A 27,111-nucleotide genomic window follows, 5' to 3' on the forward strand; every position below is an offset into this window, starting at 1 on the left:
GTTGTTCCGTAGCCGACTGCGCCAAATACAGTCTAATGGCTGAATAATAGAAACATGTTACAAGAAAGTGATAGACGTATGTGAATAATTTATACATTTCTTAATGTTATAGAAGCTATTAGACATAAGAAAATTTTTCAGTTCTTTATTAAAATAATATTCAGTGCATTACTTGCAAAAATAAAATACACAAAAATCTAAGCTTATTTTTGTTAATTTAGCATAGTTATCTGATGTAGGACCTTGTCAAGTGCTCTGTCACATGACACCTGATAGCGATGTGGTGCACATTTGCAGATTGATCGTGAATGCCCCTACCAGCATCTACATCAAACACATCGTTACAAATTATGCGACTGTTCTGTTATTTCATAAAGGCATATTAGTTTCTCTTTAGAACCGATATCCAGACGGCTTATCATCCAAAAATATATCAATAAGGATATGTTGCATAGCTGGCAAGTTTTATTTTGGAGATACTTGCGAAATTTGAAGTGCGTTTCAATTTATTCATTAATTTTATAGCTGTAACTGTGACAGTACGCATGACGTTATTGGATCGCAATTCGGAGAAGTGTTCCGCAACAGTTATAACGGCGTGCGTGGCGGTGGACATGAATCACTCTACGTGAACTGCATTGAGGGTTGCTTTATGTCCCCTGTTCGCGGAATGCGAGGTGGCTGGCGCTCGACGTCGATGCACTAACGGACGTCTGCTGCTGTGCTGTTTGGAAGAAATGTTCAATATGCTATGTGACAGGAAGTGCAGGCCCTGCATTTCGTGCCCGGCTCGTGAGCTGTTGTTTCAACGACATATACAGGGCTATTACAAATGATTGAAGCGATTTCATAAATTCACTGTAGCTCCATTCATTGACATATGGTCACGATACACTACTGATACGTAGAAAAACTCATAAAGTTTTGTTCGGCTGAAGCCGCACTTCAGGTTTCTGCCGCGAGAGCGCTCGAGAGCGCAGTGAGACAAAATGGCGACAGGAGCCGAGAAAGCGTATGTCGTGCTTGAAATGCACTCACATCAGTCAGTCATAACAGTGTAACGACGCTTCAGGACGAAGTTCAACAAAGATCCACCAACTGCTAACTCCATTCGGCGATGGTATGCGCAGTTTAAAGCTACTGGATGCCTCTGTAAGGGGAAATCAACGGGTCGGCCTGCAGTGAGCGAAGAAACGGTTGAACGCGTGCGGGCAAGTTTCACGCTCTCCCGACTTAACCCCATGCGATTTCTTTCTGTGGGGTTATGTGAAAGATTCAGTGTTTAAACCTCCTCTACCAAGAAACGTGCCAGAACTGCGAGCTCGCATCAACGATGCTTTCGAACTCATTGATGGGGACATGCTGCGCCGAGTGTGGGAGGAACTTGATTATCGGCTTGATGTCTGCCGAATCACGAAAGGGGCACATATCGAACATTTGTGAATGCCTAAAAAATTTTTTTGAATTTTTGTATGTGTGTGCAAAGCATTGTGAAAATATCTCAAATAATAAAGTTATTGTAGAGCTGTGAAATCGCTTCAATCATTTGTAATAACCCTGTAAAGTGTTTCGAATAGAACAGGATATGTGACGCGACAGAGTTTTCTTGTTGTACGATTTTTTATCTCTGCCGGAACGAGGTCGGACTGATTTTTGCAAAAGTGGTGACAAAAAGGACCATTATGTATTCCTTAAAGAGGAGAAAGGAGCGTCTGGGGTTTGAAAGTTTGTTGAGAAAGCGAAACTATTAAACAGTGATCTACACTTGCGTAATAACCACAGGTAGAAAATTAGAAAAAAGAGTATTTCACAATTATCCATTGATACTGGGCAAAACTAGGATTTAGTCGCACCGCTAACTTGAACTTTTATCTCTTGTACCTCGCGGAATCGTATTTCTTGCTGAAAGCATGAAGTGAAGTGTCGCTTTAATCGTTTTTAGCGTCGGCGCAAGTCATTCGTAGGCGCAATAAAAACTTCAGTAACGTTTATAAATCTGTCCTGATTTAATGAGAAGAGAAAAAAATCAGAAGTTCTCGCTGGTGTTCTCCCACTTGCTTCACTTCTGTAGTAATATAGGGTGCTTCCATAATAATGTTGCAAACTTTCAGGGATGATGGCGAAGGACAAGTGTATGAATTTGAGATAAGGGATCCGGATCCGGAAACGACTCAATCGAAAGTTATAAGCGAAAATCCTTCTGATACCTCTGACAGTGGAATACTTGTACCGGTACTGTTGTTGCTGGGATTGTAGGGTAGGCAACTTTCAGAAGTGGTTGCATGGACCAAAAAATGAAATAAAAGCCTAGTAAACATGGGCTCTAAAATGCTTACCAAAATAGCTATGAGCACTTGCTTGTGTTATTGTGAAATACATATATTTTACTGGAAGCTTAATGTTTTCTGTATTTTTGGAGGAGGTAATATGGACAATAACAAGAAAAATACCAGCAAATACGAGCTCTAAAATGGATAGCTTAAGAGATATGCTTCACGTTAGTGAAGATGAACAAGTGCTTATAGCTAAGATATGAAAATTAGAGTGCATGTTTACTAGAAGTTTTTCCTTGTTTTGGTCCATGCTGCCTCCTCCGAAAGCATCATACCCTACAATTTTGGCAACAACGGTACCGGTGCATCTGCGCCGATGTCAGAGGAATGAGAACGATTTTAGCTTACAACTTCTGACTCGGTTGTTTCCGGATCAAGGCCCCTTGCTTTAAATTGACACGTTTACCCTTCTCCATCATCTCCTAAAGTTTGTTATGTCATCATGGAATCACCCTGTGTAAGGAGCATACGCTAGTGCTGTCACACAACATGCGTACTGTTCAGGTAGCTTCTGCCCAGTTTTTCATGACTTGCCGAACGCTGTTCGCTCTATTAACAGTAATCATAAACTTACACGTTTGGTCGTGCCTGCACCAATTTTTTTTTTTTTATTTTCACAAAAGAAGCAGGGCTATACCGGATAAGTGACAAGATAATGGAACAAGGTTCAGAAATCAAGGAGTAGCTTCAATAGTGCCGGTTGATGCCATAAAAGACCAAAGGTGAAAGCAGAGATTGGAATATATGCACAAATAATTTAGGCAGCATGTGTAAATGCTGCTCTGAGATCGAGAGATTGTCACTGGTGAGCATCACCAAACCAACTGACTGATGACAAAAGCAAAATTAAAAAGAACACTTACATCAGTTAGTACAAAACTTAAAACAGTGGGCACAGGTCGAAATCACTGTATACCGGAATTGTGTAGCACACTGGTTGCGAATGATATTACAGCTCTCATTAGGAAATGTTAAAACACTTATTTCCGGAAGAAGTGACGCCTTGATTGCACGAGATATTCGCTTCTAATAATATTTTTGTATCAAGGGAACTAATGCGATTACCGGTTACTTATTCGTACTGATTGTCGCCAGGTAGCATACTTCTGTTTGCATGTTGTCGGAACGTAATTTGAATAGTATCATTACTTGCAAAATACGATCGGTCAGCATAAAACTACGCATCAAATTAGGAATGTGACCTATTTCTTGTTTGGGTAGTAGACATCTGACTATTTAGCAGTCCTCTTGAGGCGAGGGAGCTTTGCGACCGAAGCTCTGGACTCGTATTCTGAGGGAGAAGGGTTTAAATCTTCGTTCGTCCCTCCAAATGAAGGTTTCCCATTAATTCCCTAAATCATTAAAGATTCGACAGTAAAAGATCCTGGCATTTGCCTGATGTTGTGATCAGTCTCTGATGACCCCGACGGCCACAAAGTGTCGAGCACTGACCTTATTTCACTAGTCCCCAGTACATATATATATATAATTGGAATAGAAACATCGAAAACAGATTGCTAAGTGAAACACGTACTCTATGTATTTAAAGCAAACTAGACACCACAAGGCGTTCGATCTTGTTCAACACTCCGCGTTAATCGTGGGTGAGCAGCATGCAGTTCACAAAAACAAGGTGAATCAACATATTTGTTACCAAAGAAGGCTACGTTAGCAAATAGTGCACATAATATGTACATATCCCAGTGTCACAAACTAAGGAGCAAAAAACGTTAGTGAAATTTATGAAACTGACGCTTGGCTTTCGAGGTGTCATAGAAGTTTGGTTTTATACTGCTGCATCCAATCAAGAGAACTGCTTTAAAGTGTTCATCACTCAATCTCGTTCGATTTGCTGACTTCACATACTCCATTTTTGAAAATATATGATCAGAGAAATACCTTCATCCAAATACTGATGCCATATAGCAGCAAATTTCTTCAGTGTCGGAATTTCAGGAACAATTAAGCAACGGTAAAAAAAAAAGGTTCAAATGGCTCTGAGCACTATGGGACTTAACTTCTGTGGTCATCAGTCCCCTAGAACTTAGAACTACTTAAACCTAACTAACCTAAGAACATCACACACATCCATGCCCGAGACAGTATTCGAACCTGCGACCGTAGCAATCGCGCGGTTCCAGACTGTAGCGCCTAGAACCGCTCGGCCACCGCGGCCGGCAAGCAACGGTAAAATTCAATACCTTTCCCTTCTTTGTTTTCATTTTTTTTTTCGGAACTCCATTTGCTTACAGATCAGTGAGTCCAGCTGTAGTTAAACTGGCACATCATCAAGGTTACAATCAGATTGTTACTCCAAATTCTGTCAAGATTTGAAAATCTCAACAAAAAAAAAAAAGCTTCTGTAAATCACGAAGGTCTTTTTCGGAAAATCAAGGTTGACGTCTTTGCGGATTGTAACACTTTACTATTGAAACAGTGAACGTGGAAGTTTCTCCTTCCAGTTGTGGCCGGCCGCGGTGGTCTCGCGGTTAAGGCGCTCAGTCCGGAACCGCGCGACTGCTGCGGTCGCAGGTTCGAATCCTGCCTCGGGCATGGATGTGTGTGATGTCCTTAGGTTAGTTAGGTTTAAGTAGTTCTAAGTTCTAGGGGACTGATGACCACAGAAGTTAAGTCCCATAGTTCTCAGAGCCATTTGAACCATTTTGAACCTTCCAGTTGTGCTTCAAACAATGACAGATTTCACTGAAATCGTTTGCTGAGTCTGTAGAGATCATCGACGAGGTTAACCATTCTCTGAAGTTCCAAGTTGAATTATTTCATGTGAAAGGTGATGTCAACAAAAAATAACAAATTTGACAGCCGAACAAGATCTGACAGTTGTGGATCAGAGCTATCTTTTTGATTGCTGTTTAGTTTCGGAACTTGTAAAAATTAAACAGGACGTTGACACAGCTGAGCCACCTCACTGTTGTGTGATGAGCCAAGTCAAGGAATTCAGAATAAGTTTTTCTTCAAGGAAAGCCTATTTTCTTATATTTTTTCTTTTTATTTTTTTCCTTTTCTCCGCAGAACTGATATTGCCGCAAGGCTGATACTCCAAACAAATAAGCTCTCTTTTCATGTGCTACTTCAGTCACGCACTATTTGATGACGCTACCGTCGGTAAACGGTTTCCTTCGTTGTGCCATCTTGTGCACTATTTTGGAACTTACGCGAGTGACAGATTCATTTCCAGCAAACTTTCTCGTGAAGATACTTCGGTTGGTTTCTAAATTAAGTTTCATGCACGCGCATTTCTCGGAGCGTAACTTTCCAGGAAACTTTGAATGTGATAGTAATTTCATAGTCACGCCGAAATTGTGCTCTTTCAGAACGGCAACACTTTCGCTGCATATTACGCAAGTAGTTTTCTGGATCTTCGTTTCCGTACTTTACTCCAATTTCTTCATTGAGAATGCTACACTCGTCGTCAATTATTATTAGTAGCCATAATGAAAAGTGAAGTAAATGCGATCTGAAAATTAACAAATCTTGGGCTTGCGCGAAATAGTCAGTCATAATAAAGAAGAAATTCTAGACACAATAATTTAAAATTGAACATAGTACATGCAAGGCAGTTAGCAGCCAGGAAGTCTCACACTCGTGAAGCTTGTCTAGTAGTCTAAATGTAAATATTTAAATTGTATCGCAATGTTCTGTTATATATTTTTTATCAAATAAATTCAGGTACCGACGGCGAGCAGGATGGAGATACGTCCCGCGTCGCATCCGGCCCGGTTCCCGCAGTTTCCCTGGTGTATGGTATGACCTTGTATTGCTGAAGGCGCAGCGCGCTGCCTTGCGGGACGGAGGGACGCGGGATGCGTATCAAATCAGCGCGCCGGATTAACGGCCTCTGATCTGGTGCTCCGGCCGGGTTGTGTGTGGTTTTTAATTAGTATCCGTCTCACGTTTAGGGTAAACCAGGCTCGCCACCAACCTCTGCTTCAGAAAACACGAGAAACAAAGAGTGAAAACCTTCCGGCTAAGGAAGGTCTACGACCGCATAGTTACAATAACTGTTTACCAAATCACAAAAACATTAAAACATACGATGAGAAAATTTTAAAGTATCGTGCAGTTTCAGGCATTCTACAGGAATTTCAGGCAAATGACGAGTTAGTAAATGCTTCAATTTTTTTTCATATTGTCTAAATCAGGACTTCCCGATCTTTTCAGCTGGCGGACCCCTTCTTCATCCGAAAATCCATGGCGGACCCCTAGTCAGTCAACAGCACAGTAACTTCAAATTTCAGAGCGAAACCCATGGGAATTGAAAGCTTCTTAATGCAGGTGCCATGTTCCCAATGATCCCCCCCCCCCCCCCCCCCGATGTATCAATAGTCTTTGGTTTAGAGATGAATGAAAACAATTTGAAATTAACGATCCAATTTGAATTCCCACTGTATACAGACACTTACTAGTGGATCTACTCTTTGTTCAACACACTATAGCCTGATTGAAATTACTTGGTAATTGAAATTTCACACGATGGAGCTTTCTTCCTCCAAGAGCAATCAACGTCACGTCCAAAGTGTTCGCTGTTGACAAGCTGCCGCTTATGGTCTGTTCACCTCGACTGTTTGGCTACTGTTGTGTAAGTAGCATGCATATTTCGTAACAGTCGTGTGTGTGTGTGTGTGTGTGTGTGTGTGTGTGTGTGTGTGTGTGTGTGTGTGTGTGCGTGTGTGCTTTTTCGTGAAATCCGAAGAAAAATATTCAAATGTATGTAAAGTCTTCCTTTGGTCGTCCTCCCTCCTCATTCATTTCAACTGGAAACTTCCCTTGTTGTGAAGGCGATGGAGAAACTGCAGCCTTCTTCAATGATCCTGACTTCAGGCAACGATCCATGTTAGAAGTAATAAACTGGTCAAAAATCGATTTATGAAACAGGTAGTGCACTGACAAGTCAAGTTTAACATTTAATGATGCCTGGGGCCGCATACGTGCCAGCGAGAGATGTGATTGGTCGACGAAGTTCGCTCCGCGCATGTGTATGTTTCAGCGCATCTAGCGCCGTGAGCCAGCGCACAAACGACCTCCGTATTGTTGCTAAACAATCGATTAGAGAAGCCGCATTCTCCGACACTAAACTATGTATACGTTCTCACTTAGGAACCGCAAAGGCTGTTTGGGGATACAACCTGAAGTAAAAGTACACATGTTTTTCACACGAAAAAAATAGTGATGAATTTGATTTTCCCATTTTTATTCAATAATTTTACTCATTATTTTACACGATTTGGTGAAAGGTGGCCGCGGACCCCCTAGAAAGATCCGGCGGACCCCTTAAGTACTACTTTGCGTACTTAATTGAAGGAAAAAAAACTCTGAAATTACCGTTCCCGTTGAAAGATTATAAAATGAGCTCCGTTACTTTGCACACGGGGGATACTTTAATCTGATGGTACAGAAGAATGTCAGAGAATGGGTGAGTAGATAGTTACTCACCAAGAGGCACTGCATCGAAATGGGGAGAAAGAATTTATGAAACAACTCGAATAAAAGGAGGGATTGTTTGATAGTGCACATCCAGAGCCGCAAATAAATATTAATTCAGTAATTAAATGAAGTGGGGCGGACTAAATGGTTCAAATGGCTCTGAGCACTATGGGAGTTAACATCTATGGTCATCAGTCCCCTAGAACTTAAAACTACTTAAACCTAACTAACCTAAGGACAGCACACAACACCCAGTCATCACGAGGCAGAGAAAATCCCTGACCCCGCCGGGAATCGAACCCGGGGGCGGACTAAACTTGACTGTACAGTAAGTAGGCTTCAGTGGATGAAGGTTGCGGTAGTCATGCAGAGAATAAGATGCTTGTAACTGATACACTGAGACGGCGAAAGTCATGGAATAACGATATGCACATATGCAGATAGCGGCAGTATCGCGTACACAATGCGTTAGCGAATCTGTCATTTGTACTCAGATGGTTCATGTGAAAAGGCGATTATGTCTGCAAGACGGCAATTGGCAGACTTTGAACGCGGAATGGTAGTTCGAGCAACACGCAAGGGACATTCCATTTCGGAAATCGTTACAGGATACAGTATTCCCCGATCCAGTATCAAGAGTGTGCCGAGAATATCACATTCCAGGCATTACCCATTACCACGGACAACGTAGTGGCCGACAGCCATAACGACCGAGAGCAGCGGCTTTTCGTAGAGATGTAAGTACTAACATACAAGCAACATTGCGTGAAATAACCGCAGAAATCACTGTCAGACATACGACGAACGTTTCTTTTAGGACAGTGCGGCGAAATTTGGCATTAAAGAGCCCTCTCCTGGGCTTGTAATCATATAGGTTGGACCTTAGGCAATTGGAAAACCGTGTCCCGGTTTCACGTTACAGTTGTTACGAGCTGATGGTAATGTTAGAGTGCGGCGCAAACCTCATGGAGCCATGGAACCAAGTTGTCAACAAGGCACTGTGCAAGCTGTTAGTAGCTCCATAAAGGTGTGGGCTCTATTTACATGGAACGATCTAGGTCCTCTGGTCCAAATGAACCAATCATTGATTGGAAATGTCTATGTTCGGCTATTTGGAGACCATTTGCAGCCAGTCATGGACGTAATTTTCTCAAACAACGACGGGATTTTTATGCATGACACTGCGCCATGTCACAGGGCCACAACTGTTCGCGTTTTGTTCGAAGAGCATTGTGGATAATTCGAGCGACTGATTTTGCCACGCAGGTCGTCCGACATGAATCCCTTCGAACATTTACGGGACGTAATTGAGTGGCCAGTTTTTGCACAAAATCCTGCACCGGCAACACTTTCATAATTATGGACGACTATAGAAGCAGACAGGTTGGCTCAGTATTTCTGCAGGAACTTTGAGTCACGCACGTAGAGTTGCTGCGCTAGGCCGACTTTTGTCACCTCAGGGTATTTCAAACGGTTCACTGCATGCTTCTGTTAAATACTGTGTCATGTTATGAACATGACACGTAGCATATCGCTTTCTGTTGGCTCGATGAAACCGTGTCGCTAGGACAGGTGACGGAGCTGTCGGCTGTCACATCCTGCACCGGCTAGCATGCGTGGCACATGCCAGCGGCCAGCTTTCTGATTTCTCGCTGGAGTAAGACACATCGAACAGAAAGTACATACTCCAAGGTCCCGTTTATCTGCCTTCAATACAAGCTCGAGAGAGCCCGAATAACCGAGAAACACGGATAATCCTAAGTACATGTTTTTATCGGTAACTGCGATATACTGTATATAAAATTGTGGTACATGTCACTTTCCTCCATCCGCTGTTCTACTTACGCATTATTCGTTGGAAACAAAAAGTATATGCAAAATTATGCTTTAAACATACTGTGTTTAGTATTACTTGCTTTCAGTTCACTTTCGGAAAATAACGGCCCGATATTTTTTGTTTCTATTGTTCGTTGATTTATTCCCTGACGACTGTTCTCGTTTTTACACAGTCAAAATATCAGTATAGGCAAACAAATTTTGTCCTTCATAGACCAATAAGAGATAATGGTAATTGAGTGCCGGGTTCCACAATCCTTTCGCTTTCTTCGTCTACCAAAAACACGTTGTTAATGATAATCCCGTCACTTAGCTGCTCAAATCCTTTTCCACAGACATCGCTATTGAACCACTCTCCGATATTTTCATATACGTCTTCACAACCAGAAATTCTTATCATAAACGTAGTGCAAAATATTGTGATTTAATTTTTTATTTTTTTATCGTAAACGTAGTATAGAATATTGTGATTTTTTTTTTTTTTTTTTTTTTTTTTTTTTTTATGTTCGAAGAAAAAGCACCGGTAACCTGCAAGCTCGATATTCCGCTTGCTGCATACAAGTATTCCGACAACGATGTTAAGAAACTTCCTGGCAGATTAAAACTGTGTGCCCGACCGAGACTCGAACTCGGGACCTTTGCCTTTCGCGGGCAAGTGCTCTACCAACTGAGTTACCGAAGCACGACTCACGCCCGGTCCTCACAGCTTTACTTCTGCCAGTAAGTTTGGAAGGTAGGAGACGAGATACTGGCAGAAGTAAAGCTGTGAGGACCGGGCGTGAGTCGTGCTTCGGTAGCTCAGTTGGTAGAGCACTTGCCCGCGAGAGGCAAAGGTCCCGAGTTCGAGTCTCAGTCGGGCACACAGTTTTAATCTGCCAGGAAGTTTCATATCAGCGCACTCTCCGCTGCAGAGTGAAAACTCATTCTGGAACAATGTTAAGTGTTGTGTCTTCAGTGGATAAAACTTTTTTTGAGTTACGTTGTGTATGTTGTATATTGTTTAGTCATTGTTTCTCTGGAAAATACAGTGATGGAAAAAACTCGCAGCACCAAAAAGTAATCACTGTAGAGTAACGAAATTTCGAGAGTTCATTCGTCTATCTAACATTTAAGTGAACAATTTTGCAAGATCACAGGTTAATATAAGCTCTAGATAAGCCATTGAAAATGTGAAATGCTGGTACATTAATAACCATTGTAACCGCCAGGATGTTGAATGCAAACGTGCAAGCACTGTGTTTTACAGGTGTTGAATGTCAGTTTGTGGGATGGAGTTCCTTTCCTGCTGCACTTGGTCGGTCAATATAGTATAATTTTCGTTTCTGCTTCCGAGGTCAATCCTTCTAGCGGGCCGCGCGGAGTGGTCGCGCGGTTAGAGGTGCCATGTCACGGATTGTGCAGCCCCTCTCGCCGGAGGCTAGTCTCTTAGGAACTCTCACACACCTTCTAGTGGCTTTATAGAAGATAGTTTACTACTTCCTCCTTGGAAAATTAACACAGTTCTGTGAGAGTAAAAGAGCGGAGAATGATACACTGCGGAATATCAACTGATGACGGCCCATAATTCACAAAGAACTCCGTTGCTCATGCTTTATTGAGAACGAGGGACGAAAGCCATAAGCAGTCGGGAAACTAGCAAGCCAGCAGTCAGCATCTTCGTGGACTGTTCCTCGTACCATTCTCGCGCAGTTTGTAATCGATGGTCTTGTTTAATGTTTCTCAGCTGTTAAGTCCCGTTTGGTGTGCTGCAGGAGAAATCGACGAAAGTATACACTCTGACTGTAGGTTACTGTCTCGTTCGATTGTGAAGCACATCGGCTTATATCGCCTCATTTCGTCCATTCTAAGCATTCGTCATACGAGAAGACTTCTGTCACCTGCCTGTCCAGTACGCTATTTGCAAGCGGGATCCTGAGATTCATGTCGTTTTCGACGTACTTTTAATCTGCCGTCGGCGTGCCTTTTTCCTACACTTCAAGCGCCCAATGGCAATGTTTTTGCGCTCGCAGTAACATTTGTCTCTTGGCTTGCCGTGAACAGAATTACACTTCTGGGACGGAGACTCCTATACCCTAAATAGAGGTGGTTGTTGCTGATGACCACTATTGTTGTTGTTCAGCGCTGAACTGACTAGAGATCTGCTTCACTGCGGCCGATGAGCCACTGTTAAAATTCGCAGTGGTCGACGGCGACACCGTTTATCAACACGTTGTTGCGCAAGGCAGGTGACGATGGTGGACATGGATTTCTCCGAATAGACGATGTACCAGGTACAGGGCCGAGCACGTGATGTCTGAAAAGAGCGATCCTTATTTATCATGTATTGAGTTGTTCAAATGGCTCTGAGCACTATGGGACTTAACTTCTGAGGTCATCAGTCCCCTAGAACTTAGAACTAGTTAAACCTAACTAACCTAAGGACATCACACACATCCATGCCCGAGGCAGGATTCGAACCTGCGACCGTAGCGGTCGCGCGGTTCCAGACTGCAGCGCCTAGAACCGCTCGGCCACTCCGGCCGGCTATTGAGTTGTAATTTTGATGGTAATGTAAGAAGGTGAATTGTGTCTCACTTATTGGATGGAGTGAATGAGAACGAGAAGTTAATTTTCAGGAGCTTTATGTGCAACCTGTAAGGAGGCGAAGTTGAGCCAAGTTGGAGGAAGAAGGCACACAGATTCAGGGCACAGACTAGCTGGACCCTGATTAATACTACTTATCGGCGACCGAATATTCAGTAAGCAACATTAAGTATTTTTCAGATGGCAACCTATTTTAGTGTTTGGTGCATGAGGTGAAGTACACACATCAAAAAAAGTTTTGCATCACCCCGGTTCCCAGAACTCCTGAACATAGGCTTTGACTGTGGATACTGTATCACAGACACAGTCTCTTTGACTGTTCAGAGATGCCAGTAAACACGCCCAAAGATGTAAACAAGCATGCGTGAGCAGCGCCTATTAGACGGAGAGGGTCCGACAGCCGATCAGTACCAGTCATTCCACCAGGAAGGAGGTACACGGCTCGTGTTGTCTGTAGTTCAACCATGCCTAGACGGTCAATAGCGCGGTTCGATCGCTTCGCATTGTTACTTGTTCCAGGAAGGGCTCTCAACAAGGGAAGTGTCCAGGCGTCTCGAAGTAAACCAAAACGATGTTGTTCGGACAAGGAGAAAGTATGGAGAGACAGGAACTGTCGATGAGATGCCTCGCTCAGGCCGCCCAGGAGCTACTACTGGAGACCGCTACCTAGGATGATGGCTTGGAGGAACCCTGACAGCGACGCCACCATGTTTAATAATGCTTTTCGTGCAGCCTCAGAACGTCGTGTTACGACTCAAACTGTGCGCCATGGGCTGCATGATCGGCAACTTCACTCCCGACGTCCATGGCAAAGTCCATCTTTGCAACCACGACATCATGCAGTGCGGTATAGACGGGTCCAGCAACATGCCGAACGCACCGCTCAGGATAGACATCACGTTCTCTTCACCGATGAATGTCGCATATGCCTTCAACCAGACAATCGTCGGAGACGTGTTTGCAGGCAAGCGTCAGGCTGAACACCTTAGACACACTGTCCAGCGTGTGTAGCAAGGTGGAGGTTCCCTGCTGTTTTGGGGTGGCATTATGTGGGACCGACGGCTGTACGATATGTGAACACCATTCTTCGACAGATAGTGCAACCATATTGGCAAGACATTAGTCCTCATGGACGACAATTCGCGCCTACGTCGTGCACGTCTTGTGAATGACTTCCTTCAGGACAAACGACATCGCTCGACTAGTGGCCAGCATGTTATCCAGATGGATTGAAAATGGCTGTTAATGGATTACGTGACCCACCAACCACTGTGAGGTATCTACGCCGAATCATCGTTGAAGAGTGGGACAATCTGGACCAATAGTGCCTTGATGAACATGTGGATAGTATGCCAGGACGAAGACAGGCATGCATCAATGTAAGAGGATGCCACGACGAATACAGGCATGCATCAGTGCAAGAGGACGTGCTACTGGGTATTAGAGGTACTGGTGTGTACAGCAATATTGACCACCACCTCTGAAAGTCTCGCTGTATGGTGATACAATATGCAATGTGTGGTTTTCATGAGCAATAAAAAGGGCAGAAATGATGTTTATGTTGATCTTTATTCCAATTTTCTGTACAGGTTTCGGAACTCTCGGAACCGAGATGATGCAAAACTTTTTTTGATGCGTGTATAACAAACCACCACGCAGGTCAAGCCAACCTGAAACACTTCAGCACTGTTGAACATATTCAGATCATCTGATGATTTGCTAAGACATTTAAACCGGCTATGACGCCATTTTTTGACCTCTGTTTAACACGCCAACAAAATTAGTTTACCTTAAGGCAGAATACCTAATATGTGAAATAAGACTACTTTTGTGACACAAGGTGGTATGTATTTAGCACCGAACTGTCAGATACTTGAACGTTTGTAAATGTTCCATTTATTGATGAAACTGTTTCATTCAAATTGGAGGAGTGCATTGCTTTTTTCTGTTTCTGTATTTCTTGCGTTGATTTTCTTTAACAGAGCTCGTATTGTCATGCGTGTGTCCTAGGACAAGAAATGTACTTCGAAGATTCCGCCTTAAGCAATTTCTTCTTTCCTTCAGTTGACTGCATTACGAAACTAGATCAACTTGCCATTAGTTTCTTACAAAATTTACTTACATTATAGAGCAGAATAAAAGTGAAGGCCATTGATGGTGTAGGATAAACGAAGAAAAACATTTATTTTTGAGGCTTCCGGAAGGCGTTCGATACAGTTCCGCTCTGTCGCCTGATAAACATAGTAAGAGCCTACGGAATATCAGACCAGCTGTGTGGCTGGATTTAAGAGTTTTTAGCAAACAAAACACAGCATGTTGTTCTCAATGGAGAGGCGTATACAGGCGTTGAAGTAACCTCTGACGTGCCACAGGGGAGTGTTATGAGACCATTGCTTTTCGCAATATATATAAACGACCTAGTAAAAAAATGTTCAAATGTGTGTGAAATCTTATGGGACTTAACTGCTAAGGTCATCAGTCCCTAAGCTTACACACTACTTAACCTAAATTATCGTAAGGACAAACACACACACCCATGTCCGAGGGAGGACTCGAACCTCCACCGGGACCAGCCGCACAGTCCATGACTGCAGCACCTTAGCCCGCTCGGCTAATCCCGCGCGGCAAATGACCTAGTAGGTAGTGTCGGAAGTTCCATGCGGCTTTTCGCGGAAGATGCTGTAGGATACAGAGAAGTTGCAGCATTAGAAAATTGCAGCGAAGTGCAGGAAGATCTGCAGCGGATAGGCACTTGGTGCAGAGAGTGGCAACTGACCCTTAACATAGACAAATGTAATGTATTGCGAATACATAGAAAGAAGGATCCTTTATTGTGTGATTATATGATAGCAGAACAAACACTGGTAGCAGTTGCTTCTGTAAAATATCTGGGAGTATGCGTACGGAACGATTTGAAGTGGAATGGTCATATAAAATTAATTGTTGGTAAGGCGGGTGCCAGGTTGAGATTGATTGAGAGAGTCCTTAGAAAATGTAGTCCATCAACAAAGGAGGTGGCTTACAAAACATTCGTTCGACCTATACTTGAGTATTGCTCATCAGTGTGGGATCCGTACCAGGTTGGGTTGACAGAGGAGATAGAGAAGATCCAAAGAAGAGCGGCGCGTTTCGTCACAGGGGTATTTGGTAAGCGTGATAGCATTACGGACATGTTTAGCAAACTCAAGTGGCAGACTCTACAAGAGAGGCGCTCTGCATCGCCGTGTAGCTTGCTGTCCAGGTTTCGAGAGGGAGCGTTTCTGGATGAGGTATCGAATATATTGCTTCCCCCCTACTTATACCTCCCGAGGAGGTCACGAATGTAAAATAAGAGAGATTCGAGCGCGCACGGAGGCTTTCCGGCAGTCGTTCTTCCCGCGAACCATACGCGTCTGGAACAGGAAAGGGAGGTAATGACAGTGGCACGTAAAGTGCCCTCCGCCACCCCGCCGGGTGGCTTGCGGAGTATAAATATAGATGTAGATGTCTGTTTGACTATGCAATTTCGTACCGCTGAGAGCTGTAAGCAGCGCATTGTAGACGTCCTAGTGCAATCACTTCGAACCCGAGGCGGTACAGTGCGCAGCCAACGGGAAGATGTTGAACGGTGGGGTCCTTGTGAAAGTTGGCCACGGCCAAGGCAGGCCCGTGAAGCTGCGGTACCGCTAGCCGCAGAAGTGGGCCACTGCCAGTGGCAGTGACCGGGTCACGCGGCCAGCTTCTCCACTGTCGCCGGAAGCGCGTGCCGCCGCGTCCACTAGCCTCAGAGGCGCGCATACATTGGTGCTCGCTCGCTGCCGCTCAGTTCTCCCACAAGCTAGCCACAGAGGCTACAAACCTTCACGAATTGCTGATACAAAAACACATCTACATAATACATTCTTCGCAAATATGTAGAGAGGAATGACACCACCACCACCACCACCACCAAGTTTCGTGGTTGCAGCTTGATTTAGTTATTTATTTATTTTTTTCTTCTTCTTCAGGTGATAGTGAAGCTTTATGACCGTCCCTAGCATTGCTACAAAGTACCATCCGTGATAACATTGCATCACAAAGGATACTTCGTGACAATACGAGAGATAGTCGTAAGGTCTTTTATTTATCATCTTGAAAATATCAGGCTGCGACCACGAAACTTGGTGGTGGTGTTGTTCCTCTCTACGTATTCACTATTCAGTGCAACACATTTTTCCCGACGACGGATGACTCGGCGTAGACTTTGGTTGTAGAAGTGAGCATATTGGCTGACGAGTAAACGTTTCACCTCGAAAATAATCTCGTCATTCTGTAAATGCCTGCCACGCAATTGTTTCTTCATCCTGCGAAGCGAACATGGCAAGTGCCGTAATCTGATTTCCAGGAGATTTCCCCAGTGGTAGAGGAGTCAAAATGAACTAACACGTGTCTCGTTTTATCCGTAGGTACTCGATTGTTTCAGAGGAAACGACCGTCATAATGTGCGAGGTACTTTGTGCTATTTAGCGTGTAAATAGCCCATCCTCAGCGATAGCACAGTGACCAGCGTCGCGGATTCACAATTTTGCGGCCCGTGCTCGAGATAGGATTTTTTTTTTTTTTTTTAATCTTATGGAACTTAACTGCTAAGGTCATCAGTCCCTAAGCTTACACACTACTTAACCTAAGGACACACACACACACACACCCGTGCCCGAGGGAGGACTCGAACCTCCGCCGGGACCAGCCGCACAGTCCATGGCTGCAGCGACTCGGACCGCTCGGCCAATCCCGTGCGGCTCGGATTATTGCTATTATTGTTTTTCGTTAATCTGCCCATGTCCGTAAAAGACTACTACAAGATTGTTTTGCATTGTGTATTGAAATAACGTTTTTGTTATTGATCTACTAATGCAAATCTCGTGAGTGAATTTTTAGAAAAGTAAATGACTTTTTTTTAAAGTTGTTATCTGTGAAATTCCTGTAGTGTGTCGTGATTCATAATTAATTGCAAGCGCACATTTGGTAAAGTGATCCGTTATGTATGGTTTGCCGTGAAATTATTGCCAATGCGTGAACTCTTCAGCATTGTTAACGACCTCTCTTTTCCGAGTGAGATTCATACGAAGAACTGTCACTGTGGCAAACCTGCCTTCGAACGAGTGTTGTGCTGTTCCGAATTTCTCTGTCTCGAATGTTCCTACGATCGGTATCTGCCAAGGGAATCCTCCAAATATTCCTAAAGAGTAAACATAGCAATAAAATATACATATAAATATAGGAATTGATTTAAGAATGAAATATAAGAATCTGAGAATTTAAAAATACCATGTACACATATATTACATAATAAATGTGACAGTCCTTGCGAAGCCCAACTGTAATTTTACAGTTGATATAACGGCCTTGTATCCCCTATCTTAATAAGAAACATCCCTGCAGTAACCTTTTACGGACATGTGTAGATAAACGAAAATAAATAAATAATACGGTTTCGAACACGGGGCGCAAAAGTAAGAGGCCGTGACGCTATCTACTGCACCACCATACCGGCTAAGATTAACGCGTGCTGAATGGTATCTAAATTACGTCGAAAACTTTCACTATCGTTTCCTCAGAAACTGTCAAGCATTTGCGGATAAGCCGAGACATTTGTTCGTTTACTTTGACTCCTCCTCCACCGAACGAACTTTCTGGGAAATCGGATAATGGCACTTGCCGTGTTCTCCTCGTGAGAAGAGAAAGCGGGAGGCACTGGGTGCCATGTCAACCGAGTACGAGGGTAGAGCAAAATTTGAGAGCCCAAAGAAATAAGTTGCGTATCTGTTTCCTGTGATAAATCAACTGGAGCGTTGTACAAAAGCAAAAAATCCTCTTGGACGACGCCTCGAGACGCTTCTTTGACATCCTCGTGCGACCTCATCGTGAAATTTCGATGGTATGCTCCTGTGGGGATTTGCCCACTTACGAACAGAATCTGTTAGTATCACACCATGGCAAACGTAAAAAGCACTAATCGTCTTCTTGCCCGATGATACTTGGATTTTCTTTTTCGGCGGTTGTAAATCCACACATTTGCACTGGTTGCTTTGTTTCTTTGTCTCGGCGTCATAGTAATGCACTCGTCTATGGTGATTACGCGGCTGTATGAACAATCTGGGATGGGCTACACAGCTGCAAACATGTCCGCTGCTCCCTCGTTTCGCCGTGCTTGGTACATGTGTGTGAGCAGTCGCGGAACACAGTGGACGACGATGTTCGTCATGTTCAAAATGTAACGGAAAGTGAAAGCTAATTCACAACTGAGTTTTCACTTTTTATACACAACCTCCTCGATTGTGGTGTGCATGTCTTCTAGCACCAGCCGGCCGGAGTGGCCGAGGGGTTCTAGGCGCTACAGTCTGGAGCCGCGTGACCGCTACGGTCGCAGGTTCGAATCCTGCCTCGGGCATGGATGTGTGTGATGTCCTTAGGTTGGTTAGGTTTAAGTAGTTCTAAGTTCTATGGGACTGATGACCATAGCAGTTAAGTCCCATAGTGCTCAGAGCCATTTGAACCATTTTTTTTCTAGCACCAGGGCAAGCACTTGGTTCTTTACACGGAGATGGTGCGCTTCCACAGTCTTTGTAAAGTACAAGTTCAGTCAATCCTCGAATATAAAAGCATCATCCTTCAGTTGTGGGGCTACCATTTTTACCGACCCATCGCAATGTTTACAGGTTTGTTTGACTCACGGGAGAACGTCACAGAAATGTTGATAGACATGAACTAGTAAACAGTGAAGTTAAGACGCCAGTTATCCAGCGAAAATCTGGTTATTCGAGAGCTAGAACTACTACATATTGGGTCTTTGTCAGTTCTTTATTAAAATAATACTCTGTGCATTACCTGTTACTCACTTATTTGTACGCACTCGAAGAGTCTTATACACTGACGGAGAGAGTGATCCCGATAACAAGAAACAATTGATGTAGGGTAATGAAATTTCGGGAATACATTTGGCTGGATTACATATTTGATTAACATTGCAGGATCACAGGTTACTGAACGAGCGAGACAAGCCATTGTAAATGTGAAATGGTGTTACGTCAATAACCGGCGTAATGCCCAGAATGTTGAATGCAGATAAGCAAACTTGAATTCATTGTCTTATGCAGGTGCCGGATGTCAGTTTGTGAGATCGTGTTCCATGCCTGTTGCACTTGATTGGTCAATATAGGGGTGGTTAATGCTGGTTGTGGATGACGCTGGAGTTGTCGTCCGATGATGTCCCATATGTGCTCCACTGGACACAGATCTGGTGATTGAGCAGGCCAGGGCAACATGTCGACACTCTGTAGGGCATGCTGGGTTACAACAGCGGTATGTGGGCGAGTGTAATCCTGTTGTAAAACACCCCTTGGGATGCCGTTCATGAATGGCAGCACAACAGATCGAATCACCAGATTTGCTAACAAATTAGCAGTCATGGTGCGTTTGATAACCACGAGAGTACTTTTGCTGTCACAAGTAAACGCACCCCAGACCATAACTCCAGTCGCAGGTCCAGTGTGTGTAGGCCGCAGACAGGTCAGATGCAGGAGCTCACCTGGCCGCCTCCTAACCAACACGTGAGGCAGAACCAGTTTCATCAAAAAACAAAACAAACCTCCACCTTGCCCTCCAATGAACTCTAGCTTGACGCCACTGAAGTCGCAAGTGGCGGTGGAATAAACTCTATAGGGCAGCTGGCTCGGTGTTGTCCTTGAAGTAACTGGTTTGTAACAGTTCTTCGCGTCACTGTGGGGTCGACTGCTGCTCAAATTGCTGCTGTAGATGCAGTACGGTGCGCGAGACCCATACGCCGAACACGATGGTATTCTCCCTCTGTAGTACCACGTGGCCGTCTATAAGCCGGTCATGTTGCGACCGAACAGTCTCCTGACCACCGCTGCCAGCAATCTTGTACAGTGGCTGCAATTGCTACCAAATCTTTCTGCAATTTCGCGGAAGGAACATCCAGTCCCTCGTAGTCCTTATTATATGACCTCGTTCACATTCAGTGGGGCCTTGATAATGGCGTCTTTGCCGCCCTGAAGGTATTCTTGACTAATTTCAAATCACCACGTCCAATCTCCAAGGTAACTTACGTAACGAAAGTTACAGCGTGTTGTATTTAAAGCAAATCTGATTTGGATCCTCATAGTGGCGCTACTAGCGACACTCTTAAAAGAGTGCCGCGAAATCTGAATATACGTCATCTTTCAGATGTAGAAACATGCCTACCAACTTTCGTCTACGTCGCACAACTCCATCTCGGTGACGCCATTTTTCTTTTTTCGCCAGTGTAGTAGTATACTCTCGGAAAGGCGGGGAAAGTAGGGCTACTTTCACGACACGTAACAACATGGTGATATGTCGTCTAAAAGATAGACATTTGCAATGAAATTAACGTCGAAGATTATACAGCCTTTAACAGTCGCGGAAAGTATTACTATTATATCCAAGTGAATCAACAGCTTTAACCCTTTCGTGAGCCATGGGAAACATGCTTCCCACTACAGTGAACTCGCTCCTAGTCCCGTGGGATTCACAGTTCCCACCTCTGTACGGTGTTACCACCTAGTGAACAGTGTAGGGTACTACTTCCAATCGGAAGCCGGCCGCGGTGGTCTAGCGGTTCTAGGCGCTCAGTCTGGAACCGCGCGACTGCTACGGTCGCAGGTTCGAATCCTGCCTCGGGCATGGATGTGTGTGATGTCCTTAGGTTAGTTAGGTTTAAGTAGTTCTAAGTTCTAGGGGACTGATGACCACAGATGTTAAGTCCCATAGTGCTCAGAGCCATTTGAACCATTCATTCCAATCGGAAGTTCCCGCCGTTTTTGCCGTACCTTCGCGCAGAGGCATTGTATAGCTGAGTGTTGCTCTTCAACCTTTCAGTGCTGTTTGCGTGACATTTTGTGATTTTTTTCCTCAAGGTAAATACTTTTGATTTCCCAATTTATGAAGAAAAACGTAAAACTGGAACGAGGAGAATTCCACTTTGAAACAAAAGGAGCCATTTCCGCAGTAAAATGGATGGATAACCGTCCAGTCACTTTCCTGTCCTCAATTCATGACCCATGAGAAACAGACACAGTGAAAAGGAAAAACATGGATGGCACTAGTACAGAGATTTCTTGTCCTGAAGTTGTGGCAGAATACAAGAAAATAATGGGTGCTGTCGATAAGTTTGATCAGTTACGAGAAAGGTATGCTACTGGCAGACGTTCCGTAAAATGGTGGCACAGAATATTTTATTTCCTGGTGGTCGTTGCTGCAGTGAACAGTTTTATCCTGTGGAAAAGAAGTAAAAGAGAAAGTGGACAGCATGATCAGCTCACATACAGGATCCATCTAGCCATACAATTGATCGCTGGCTTCTCATCCCAAAAAAGGCGTGGACAAAAACCTGTCTCTCTGGCAAAAAGGGGTAAAGTACCTGAAGATTTTCGTCATATGGTTGTAGGGGAGCATCAACCCATTTTAGGAGAAACCTACTGGATGTGCCGTCATTGTAGTACCAAAGCTGCGGAAAAGAGCACTCGCTGTGTTTGTACATATTGTCAAATACCACTTTGCATAGACCCATGTTTCAGAAAATTTCATGGCACGTAATTGTGTACAATCATTGTAACAAGAGAAGTAAATTTATCAAATAAATATGACATATACTGAAAAAGTTGTTTTTGTCATTTAACTCCAAGGAAGGGCAGTGGGAAGAATACTTCCCACCTTGTTGTGTGACCTCATTTTCACAGTTGGAGCAAATTTGATATTCTGTATGATAAATATACCTATCTGTTAACTACTGTCTGCTCTCCATTCATTAAAAAAAACTGGTCAATAATTTTGCCCACGAAAGGGTTAAGATCCAGGGCCTGCCACGTATGTTGTAACAGGTAAATCTTTCGAATGAGAGGCGAAATGGTTATTATTTAGGGTTTACTCGCGCTGTGAAAGAACAATTATTAGTAATTGTTTGAACAAAACTATCAGTAGTACCTGACAGCTACAATTTTGTGAAAATTGTACAATGAAGTACAGGGATAAAACTACGTAGAAGTTAAAGCTGACTCTTATACAAGCTGACATTAAATACAGATAATATAAGTGAGCTAAAGAGTCTTTTACACCGCCAAAAATATCACACTGAAGCCATGAAGGTGTAACAGTTTCGTAGGGGATTTGCAGAAGAACGTTATCAGTGACTTCGGCAGACAGTGGATTATGAAGAGAGAACACAGGAAACGTGACGCACCTGGAAGAGATATCGTTAACAAATCTTTTGCGCTGCTATCGCCTGCTGTCTGCCGCTGACACGCGTGACGTTTCTTGAATTAACCAGCTCTGTCTGGATCTGCTGCCTGATGTAACTCCGACTTCTGTGCTATGGGATCGGCTTGAGTACCCATGTAGAAAGATACAGAAATACAACTGTGTTAAGTCGTTGAAGCGTACTATCAAAATCCCAAACCGAGTCTTTGATTGTGGAGCTGAGTTTTCGTTAGTGGGAAACTTCCTGGTGGGATCAGGACTCGAACTCGTATCGTAGCCTTTCTTAGGCGATGCTCAAGCTATTGCCCGCCGTAGCGTTTCTCCTAGGTTTGCTGCTCCAGCACAGGATGCTGAAAAGTTCGTAAATCAGTAGACAGCTACCAACATATTGAAGCTGTGAGGTCGCGTTCACAAGTCCTGTCATTTCCCTCAAGGGTCTTTAGAACACTTACAAATCATTCTACACAATGACACACGGGTGGCTACCTCATGAAGTAAGACAAGAATCAAAGAGTCGCACCTGCGAACTTGTGATTGTGAACTATTGGCCAAAGCCTTCCTACTAATGGGACTGAGTTTATAAAATCCTTCAAAAGAAGAAATATATATCTAATTTTTTTCCTGATAGATTACTGGATCTGTGAGCTTATTTCAAAGTGACACAGAATAGATGGCACGATATTCCATTGCCTGAAACACAACATTCAGTTCCAGTTCAAACCAGTTTTTTAAATGCCATATAGATGGGAAATAGACAGTCTAAAGGTTCACACTGAACAAACTAAAATTTTGGTGCGAATATTTAGTGCAATTTTTTTTCTGAAACATTGTGCATTACAGTTTTGGTAACACGTACGATAAAAGGTAAATATTTTCAGGTATAGCCTAATCCGTTTTAATGAAACGCTACTTCAGTTCGGTGTGGCACAGTATTCTGTTTCAAACTTTCTAACATCAAAAACTTACCGGACGGCGGCAAACTCATTAAGGACAAAAATGGCTACCCTCTCAAAGGGTCGCGGTAATGTGACCTGACCTCACTGTATATACCTTAAATAAATTAAATAAAATACAGGGGAACGTCTAAATATTGGAACTTAGGGGATAGGTACCAATAGAAATGAGACTGTGAAGGAAGGTCGTGGGTCGTGCCTGGCTATCTCAGTTAGTAAGAGCATTTCCCACAAAGTGTAAAGTTTCGTGCTCGAGTCCCCGACCGGCACAAAATGTTAATCTGACAGGAAGTTTCAGTGAGATCGCACAGCGAAAAATCATCACTTCTCCCGCGAGTCTCTGCTGACGTAGGGGACAGGCTAGTGCGTGTCTCGTCCGTAAGCGTAATATGGAAGAAAAAAATTAGTTTGTCACGTCGATAACAGGTTATTAGAGACTAAATATGGGCTCCTATTGGAGAAAATGGGGGACGAAGTTGGCCATGTCCTTTTCAAAGTAACCCCCCCCCCCCCCTGCCACCAAATGGTTCAAATGGCTCTAAGCACTATGGGACTTAACATCTGAGGTCATAAGTCCCCTAGACTTAGAACTACTTAAACCTAACCAACCTAAGGACATCACACACATCCATGCCCGAGGCAGGATTCGAACCTGCGACCGTAGCAGCAGCGCGATTCCGTACTGAAGCGCCTAGAGCCGCTCGGCCACAGTGGCCGGCCCCTGCCACCATTTGCCCTAATAGATTTAGGAAAAACACGGAAAAGCAAAATGAGGATGGCCGGGCGAGTTTTCAACATCACTTTTCGCGAGTGCGACCGTATTGCGTTAACCACGTGCTACTCACTCGGCCGTAACCGTGATAAATCTTACGCGACGTGCAGCTCGTGATGTCTCACACAACACAATACCGTCTTCACGTGTGTACGTAAGCTTTTGCCCTTGAAGTTAAACACAGCACGTTAAAACAAACTAGTAACTCAGATACGGGCATTCTCTCAAGTAGTTATCCGGTAGGTAGAAACGACGAGACGTTACGGACCAGACAACCTTTAAAAACTTATGAATTCTTAAAACTGCGGAGCATATATTCTTACATTTTTAAGTTAGTGTTGCCCATAGCTAGGCTTCCATCGGCAACCCCTACATGGTACATTCTCGTGACATGTTTTACTATACGTTTCATTAATGGCAGTACCTTGTTTGCATCTACACCTACGTGATTGCTCTGCTATTCACAATAAAGTGACTGGCAGAGGGTTCAATGAAACACATTCAAGTTGTCTCTACCGTTCCATTCTCGAACGGCACGTGGGAAAAACGAGCACTTAAATTTTTCCTTGCGAGCCCCAATTTCTCTTATTTTATCGTGATGATCATTTCTCCCTATGTAGGTGGGTGCCAACAGAATGTGTTCGCAATTGGAGGAGAAAACTGGTGATTTAAATTTCATGAGAAGATCCCGTCACAATGAAAAATCCTTTGTTTTAATGATTGCCACTCCAATTCACGTATCATGTCAGTGGCACTATATCCCCTACTTAGCAATAATACAAAACGAGCTGACCTTCTTTGTACTTTTTCGATGTCACCCGTCAGTCCCATCTGATGCGGATCCCACACCGCACAACAATAGTCCAGAATAGGGCGGACAAGCGTTGTCTAAGCAGTCTCTTTAGTAGACCTGTTGCACCTTCTAAGTGTTCTGCATATGAATCGCAGTCTTGGTTTGCTCTACCCGCAACATTATCTGTGTGATCGTTCCAATTTATGGTGTTTGTAATTGTAATCCATAAGTATTTAGATGAATTTACAGCCTTCGGAATTTAGTGGATTTCATTTAGTACTCATGTGAATAACTTCACACTTTACTTTATTCAGGGTCAATCGCCACTTTTCCAGCCATACAGATATCTTATCAGATGACCAAAACGAATTGCACATCGATTTAGATTACTTCACAAGACGCTAAATGACAGCATCATCTGCAAACAATCTAAGACCGCTACTCAGATTGTCTCCTATGTCGTTAATATAGATCAGGAACAATAGATGGCCAAAACATTTACTTGGGGAACGTGGGATATTACTTCTGTTTTTACTCAATGACTTCCCCTCTTTTACTACAATCGTGACCTTTCTGACAGGAAATCACGAATCCAGTCGCACAACTGAGGCGATATTCCATAGGCAGACAGTTTGGTTAGAAAACGCTTGTGAGGAACGCTGTCGAAAGTATTCTGTAAATCTAAAAATATGGGATCAATTTGAAATCCCCTGTCGATAGCACTCATTACTTCATGAGTATAAAGAGCTAATTGTGTTTCACAAGAACGATATTTTCTGAAACCGCGCTGAGTCGATAAATAGTTTTCTTAAAGGTAATACATAATGTTCGAACATAGTACATGTTCCAAAACCGTACTGCAATCGACGTTAGTGATATGGGCCTGCAATTCAGCGGATTACTCCTATTACCCTTTTTGAGTATTGGTGTGACTTGAGAAATTTTTCAGTCTTTAGGTACTGATCTTTCTGTGAGGAGCGGTTGATTGCTAAATATGGAGCTATCTCATGAGCATACTCTGAAAGGTACCTGACCGGTATACAGTTTGGACCGGTGGTCTTGGCTTTATTGATTCAAGCTGCTTTGTTACACAGAGGATATCTGCTTCTATGTTCCTCATCTTGGCAGTTGTTCTTGATTGGACTTCAGGAATATTTTTTTCGTCTTCTTTGGTGAAAGAGTTTCGGAAAACCGTGTTTAATTACTCTGCTTTAGTGGCACTGTCATCAGTAACTTCACCGTTGTTATCGCGCAGTGAAGTTATTGATTACGTCTTGCCACTGGTGTGCTTCATGTATGACCTATTAAGCGGATAGAAAAAAGGGAGTACATCCATCAACTGAACTACCCTTGAATTCGCCTGGAGTTATTCAATGAAATCCCGGGAAATCGAAACCAGTATGGTCGGACAAGTGTTTGAACATTGGCCATGGCAAACGAAAACCCAGTGTGCACCGTCTTGCTTGCGAAAGGCAAAAATCGCATACGTCGTCTCGATCGTATCTACGAGGTACGTTCAATAAGTAATGCAACACATTTTGTTCTCGGTCAGTTTCGGCTGAAAAATGAGGAATTTAGTACGGGACGTCGTCGAATACTTGCGCTTCAGACTCTATACTTTCATGAAGTTGCGGTCGGTGACAGCGGTGCAGGTAGGCATCAAAATGGCGTCTGTAACAGAGGTGCGTCCCAAGCAGAGAGCTGTCATTTAGTATCTTATGGCGGAAAACCAGAGCATCGGAGATATTCGTAGGCGCCGTCATCATTGCACCAAGGTCCGCAAACCTGTAAGATTCCCCGCGTGCTGGCAAGGTGCACAAAGCTGTGACACCGGCAACTTTGGAGCGTGAAGAAACGACTTCAGCGTCTTCGTCGCCACTAAAATGCAAACGAACTTCTCCATGACAACATTAGGCCTCACACCAGACTGCGCACCCGAGAGAAGCTTCCAAAACTTCACTGGACTGTTCTTCCTCATCCACCCTACAGCCTGAATCTCGCACCTACCAACTTCCATCTATTTTTTGGCCCAATGAAGGATACACTCGGCGGGAAGGAATGCGTTGGTGGGGAGGTTCTTGATACAGCAAGATGCTGTCTCCGTCTTCGACCAGTGGAGTGATACCATGTTGGCATGCAGGCCCT

General features: G+C 43.7%; 1 protein-coding gene across 3 annotated transcripts in view; it reads left to right on the plus strand.

Moving 5' to 3' along the window:
* LOC124711259 (putative fatty acyl-CoA reductase CG5065) overlaps positions 1-27,111 on the plus strand; it is a 492,981-nt gene that overhangs the window by 373,387 nt on the left and 92,483 nt on the right. The gene's annotated exons all lie outside the window — the stretch shown is intronic.

Source organism: Schistocerca piceifrons, chromosome 8 (assembly GCF_021461385.2).
Source record: "Schistocerca piceifrons isolate TAMUIC-IGC-003096 chromosome 8, iqSchPice1.1, whole genome shotgun sequence".
NCBI lineage: Eukaryota > Metazoa > Arthropoda > Insecta > Orthoptera > Acrididae > Schistocerca > Schistocerca piceifrons.